The sequence below is a fragment of the Arachis duranensis genome, chromosome 3 (assembly GCF_000817695.3).
Source record: "Arachis duranensis cultivar V14167 chromosome 3, aradu.V14167.gnm2.J7QH, whole genome shotgun sequence".
Lineage (NCBI taxonomy): Eukaryota > Viridiplantae > Streptophyta > Magnoliopsida > Fabales > Fabaceae > Arachis > Arachis duranensis.
This window is the reverse complement of record NC_029774.3, coordinates 76,730,322-76,736,634: the sequence shown is the minus strand read 5'-3', so window position 1 is coordinate 76,736,634 and position 6,313 is coordinate 76,730,322.

Here is a 6,313-nt window from a genome sequence, read left to right as displayed (position 1 = left end):
GGTTTGGACTCGATTCCTATTGCTCTAGCTCTTGTGCTTACACATGTTCTCTTGGGAATTGATTTGTTTGGACCAAGCATTTTCATTCACTTTAGGTAGTTGCATTTAGATAGGTTCACGTAGCTTAGTTGCATTTAATAAATGTTATACCCCTTAGCTCCTTCTTATTTTAGCATGAGGACATGCTAAGGTTTAAGTGTGGGGAGGTTGATAAACCCCGTTTTTAGGGTTTATCTTGTGTTGAATTTAGAGTATTTTGATAACCTTTTCTCACATTTAGCCAATGAATTAGCATAGTTTTGTTATCTCTCTCGTATTTGTGTTTGAATGTAAAAACATGATTTTTAAGCCTTTAATTTGGTAATTTTAATTCATCCTTGATTCCATAAGATGCCTTGATGTGTTTGCTAGTAATCTCAGGTTAAAATAGACTAGGCATGGATCAAGGGAGCAAGGAAGGAAGCATGCAAGTGGAGAGAAGCATAAAAAGCCAACCAAAGAAGTAACTTCGGCCATGGACGTGCACGCGCACAAGGCGCTCGCGCGCACATTGTGATATTGACCAGGGATGTGTACGCGTACTTTGCACGTCCGCACCGAAGGCCGCACGTGATTTTTAAATGATATGGGGCCCAGTGCAACCAACTTTAGTGCCAAAATGCATTAAAAGGACCAAGGATTGAAGGGGAAGATATCTTTCAATGTTATATTTTCATTTTTACACATTAGGATTAGTTTTAGAGTTAGCTTCTAGAGAGAGAAGCTCTCACTTCTCTCTAGAATTAGGATTAGGTTTAGGTTAATCTCTCCTCTTAGATCTAGGATTAATTCATGCTTTAATTCATTTTTCCTTTATCAATTCTTACTCTTCTTTTCTTCCTCTCTTTAGTTATGTACTTTATTATTTATTATTTTATTATTAATTTTCGAAAATTACCTTACCTTTTACTTTTAACCTTTAAAATTCACTTTTTACCACCTGTAACTTTTAATATTTCTACTTTAACCACCCTAACTTTCAAAAATTATCAAATAACCCCTCAAACACCAAAATAATTACTTCGTTGCCCTTTTTAAGATCTAAAACCTATTCTTCATTGTTCTTCATCACACTCAAAGTGTTCTTCATGTTCTTCGTATATTCTTCAGATTCTTTCTCTATTTTTACCCGTTTTTCAGTCTTTTCAGCAACCGATTTTTACCATAATTCAAAATAAATTCCCAGCCACTAAAACCCCATCTTTTCTACATGATTTTAACACAAATTGAACCTCAATTTAAGCTCTAGGGTTCGTTTTTCCAGCAGCCACAAGAACACACATTCATAGCTTGAATTTCATCAAATTTCATCAAATTTTCACCAAAATTTCAACAAGAATTACTCATACAAACAATCAATTTCAAGCACAGCCAAACCATATCATAATCACACAACTCAAACACAATCAATCAAGATTAAATTCGTCAAACCCTACCTGGTTTTGCTGCTCCTAATTCAGTTAAACTTTCAGGTGGTCCGTAAGCACTTTTTCCTCCTAAATCACATCAAGAACAACTTTAAATCCAAAAATCCTCAACTAACCAAATCTCCCTCAGCATGTTAAGAGGTGATTTCTAACCTTAGACTTGCTAGAAAGTCACGTTTCTTGGCCCTCAAGTCAAGTTAAGCATGATTCCTATGGAAGAACATCAAGAAAACACATACTTAAGCATGTTTCCTTGAAACCGAATCAAAAGAGAGATGGTGCAGCCAACTCACCTTGATTCCAGCCTTGATAAGTCATATGATCATGTAGAGAAATAAGAGAGGATCATTTTGGTGGGATTGGAATTTTGATTTGAGTTTTAGTTCAGAAGAAATCAAGCTTTGAAGATTTGGAACTAAGAACTTTTCTCTCTTTTTCTCTCTACCTATTTTCGGCCACAAAGTGAAAATGAGCCAGCCTTGCGGGTTTTGGGGGTTTAGGGTGTGTTGTGATTGGTTGGCTTGGAGGTGGACTAAAATAATATTAAAATATCTCAGGTGTATAACTACTAAAACTAGATGTATCGAAACAGTTGTAAAAACATCTCTAAAAATTATTTTCTGGGCTACTAGCATAAATGACACTAGTAACATATTTATTATGAGAATAAAACATGTATAATGAGACCTTAAAATTGCTAAAGTCATCAGAGAGTGCTAGTGCTAAGCTGTACTAGTAAACTGTGAACCCGGTTAAACCGATTTTTTGTTTTTAACTAAAACTGATCAGGTAACCTTATAATATCATTCAAGAAGCTTCTAATACTAATATAATGATAATATTATCCTATTATCTCTCTTTTCTCATGAATCGAGTCCGGTTGTCAAACTGAGACTATTTACGAAAAATTGAATCAAAACTCCTAACCGATACGGTTCAAAAACTAGGTTCTTCATGACTGCGTTATCGAGCTTGCCTCAGAAAGTTCTAGCTTAAAGAATACATAATGACAATGAGGATTAAGATACTTGATGATATATCAGAGGTTCTCCCCTTATTGATCCTCCGGAGTTCTCCGTACTTTTAGAAAAGATCTCGCGTACTCGAAAACCGGGGTTATTACAATCAGAGCATGGTTCAGATTTCTCAACACCAAACTTAGACTTTGGCTGTGGCCTCTATTCATATCCTGGGTCAAGCTGTCTGACCCGGGATGTTTAGCGACAAGCTGACCGACCTCTTCAGGTCAGACTATCCGACCTCTTCTCAAAAGAGCTCTGCCAAATGCCCGACCTCTTCTCAAAGAGCTCGGCCAATTTGCCAAAGGAGCCCAAAGCAGGCCCAAAACAAAGGAACACAGCCCAATTTAAAGGCAGCCAAAGCCCAAAAAAGATAAAGGTGGTTTCCCTGAAGATAAGATAACCTCACTCAAAGATAAAGATAAGATAAGATAAGATAACTAACTTATCTTATCTAAAAAGGTCACTCCACACCATTATAAATACACTGGAGCATCCAGGTATAACTCATACTCTGATTCTACTCAATACCTTCTTAATACCCTTGCTAACTTAAGCATTGGAGTCCCTTGCAGGTACCCCCCACCCTCCGGGGACGAAGGATCAGCACCATCACCAAGTCGGACACAATTGCCCGACCAGTACAGAAGATCTCGTCCGAGATCAACCTATAGTTTCAGGTAACCATCGAAACATTGGCATCGTTGCCGGGGAACTTGGAAGTCATCCCATCACCATGGCGGACAACCATGACAACGACCATGATTCAGATCTAGAGGATAGAACACCGCACAAAAACGCGGATATTACACCAAAGGATACTCCTCAACTTAACAATAAAAAGGATTTTCCAAAGGGAGCCATGAAGGTGCTTCAAGACCATTTAAAACAACTGGAAGAAAAAGCCCTACATCAACGAGAGCCTGAGAAAGACCTACAAAGGGAGATAAAGTGACGCCGGGAATTGGAGGACAAACTCCTAAAACTCGAAGCTGATCTCAAGGCCAAAGCTAATCGATCCTCTCATGAGGATAGCTCCTGCAAGGACCAGGATCCATTCACCAAAGAGATCATGAAAGATAAAGGACCCAAAGGACTTCAAAGCTCTAGACATGACTCCATACAATGGCACATCAGATTCAAGCCATCATCTTAGCAACTTCAGAAGCAGGATGTATCTCACGGAGGCCTCAGATGCAATCCATTATTCTCCATCCAGAAGGACAAGGCCAAACACGCACCGAGCCTATTAGGAATCTAGCAAGGAGATCGAGAGAGCCTTCGCAACTACATGGAAAAATTCAACAAAACATGTCTGGGCATACAAAGTCTGCCAACAGAAGCAGCTATCAGGGGCCTCATCAATGGTCTACGAGAAGGACCTTTTAGCCACTCAATATCCAAGAAACACCCAAACATCTCTGAACGAGGTACAAGAATGAGCAGAGAAGTACATCAACATGGAGGAAAACTCTCGACTAGGAGAGATCTCAAAAATAGAACATTCCTACTCCTCTCGGGATAAGGATAACGAGTCCAAGAAAAAAGAAGATCAACATGGAGAGAAGCCTAGAAAATACCACAACTACACCCCTTCGGGTGTCTCTTGTGGATGTCTACTATGAAATTTGCAACAATGAGAAGATCCCACCACCTTGCCCAATCCAAAACAAAAGAGGTCAGACACGTTGAAGGTCCTCCTCACACCGAAGAGGTCGGACGCGTTGAAGATCCACCTCACACCGAAGAGGTCGGACGCGTTGAAAGTCCACCTCACACCAAAGAGGTCGAACAAAGTTGAAGGTCCATCTCACACCAAAGAGGTCGGACGCATTGAAGGTCCACCTCACACCAAAGAGGTCAGACAAAGTTGAAGGTCCATTTCACACCAAAGTGGTCGGACAAGTTAAAGGTCCACCTCCACCAAAGAGGTCGGATGAGTCGAAACGTCTCACACCAAAGAGGTCGGACGAATTGAACGTCTACCTCACACCCCAGAGAGACATGTTCATGGAGGATTCGTAGGAGGAGGGATCTCTAAATCATCTCACAAAGGACACCTCAAAGAGGGATATTAAGGAAGGGAGAGAGGTTTGAATAGGACAACGGGGTGCAAACAAGCCTTCCGAGATTTCAAAAATTCTTGGGGCAACCACCCATTCTTACCCAACCAAGGCAAAGTGAAAAGCTCATATTATACCTCGTAGTGGGAAGTCGGGCAATAGCCTCATCACCAGTTAAAGAAGACAAAAGTGGGCAACAACCCGTCCACTTCATCATCAAGGCTCTACAAGGGGCCGAACTAAACTATCAAAAGATAAAAAAATTCGCCTACGCCCTCATATTCTCTTCTCGACAACTCTGCCCATATTTTCAAACTATTAGAGTTCAGACTAACCAGCCCATAAAAGGCATCCTATAAAAAACAGACTTAGCTGGAAGAATCCTACAGTGGGCAATCGAGTTATCCGAATTCGATCTTCGACATGAAGCTCGGATAGCCATCAAATCATAGTATCTGGCCGACTTCATTACAGAGTACACTGACACCCCGGGAACTCCTACAAAATGGAAACTCTACATGGACGACTCTTCAAACAAAACCGGGAGTGGTGCGGGTGTAATTATAGAAAGCGATCAGGGAAGACAAATCAAGCTAAATGACCAAGCTGAGGATCCCACCATGAAAAAATACCTCGGGTAATTTGGGGGACCTTGGACAAAACCAGAGAACAGCTCGAACAATTCGGGGGACCCTGGACAAAAATGAAAAACAGCTCAGACATTTCGGGGAATATGAAGTCCGACACATACCTCGGGAGCAGAATGCCCGAGCTGATGCACTTTTAAAATCAGCCAGCACCAACAGCTCGGACAATTTGAAGAATATAAAATCCGACACATACCTCGAGAGCAGAATGCCCGAGCTGATGCACTTTCAAAATCAGCCAGCACCAACAGCTCGGACAATTTGGAGAATATGAAGTCCGACATATACCTCGGGAGCAGAATGCCCGAGCTGATGCACTTTCAAAATCAGCCAGCACCAACAGCTCGGACAATTTGGAGAATATGAATTCCGACACATACCTCGGGAGCAGAATGCCTGAGCTAATGCATTTTCAAAACTAGCCAACACCAAACCAGGGGGCAATAACAGAAGCCTCATCCAAGCTACATTACAATACTACAACAAGGAAGGAAAACAAACCCTTTCCTCAGGGTCTGGCAACACCAACTCATAATTCTCCTCCTCATCCCTATCCCTACAATTTCTACGGAACCTCCTAAATCGCACACAGTACTCAGGGTCAGCCACAGTAACACGCATTACAACTATGGAATCCAGTCAATCAGACATGCCGTCCGGGATCTTAGTAGACATCTTAGCAATATTTTTTTTAAGAAGACATAGGGCAACCATGGGGTTATTGGTGGACGAAATTATGATCACTACAACTTCGCACAACTAACCAGCAAGTGTACTGGGTCGTCCAAGTAATAAACCTTACGCGAGTAAGGGTCGATCCCACAGAGATTGTTGGTATGAAGCAAGCTATGGTCACCTTGTAAATCTTAGTCAGGCAAACTCAAATGGTTATGAATGATGAATAAAACATAAAGATAAAGATAGAGATACTTATGCAATTCATTGGTGGGAATTTCAGATAAGCGTATGGAGATGCTTGTCCCTTCCGTCTCTCTGCTTTCCTACTGTCTTCATCCAATCCTTCTTGCTCCTTTCCATGGCAAGCTGTATGCAAGGTTTCACCGTTGTCAGTGGCTACCTCCCATCCTCTCAGTGGAAATGTTCAACGCACCCTGTCA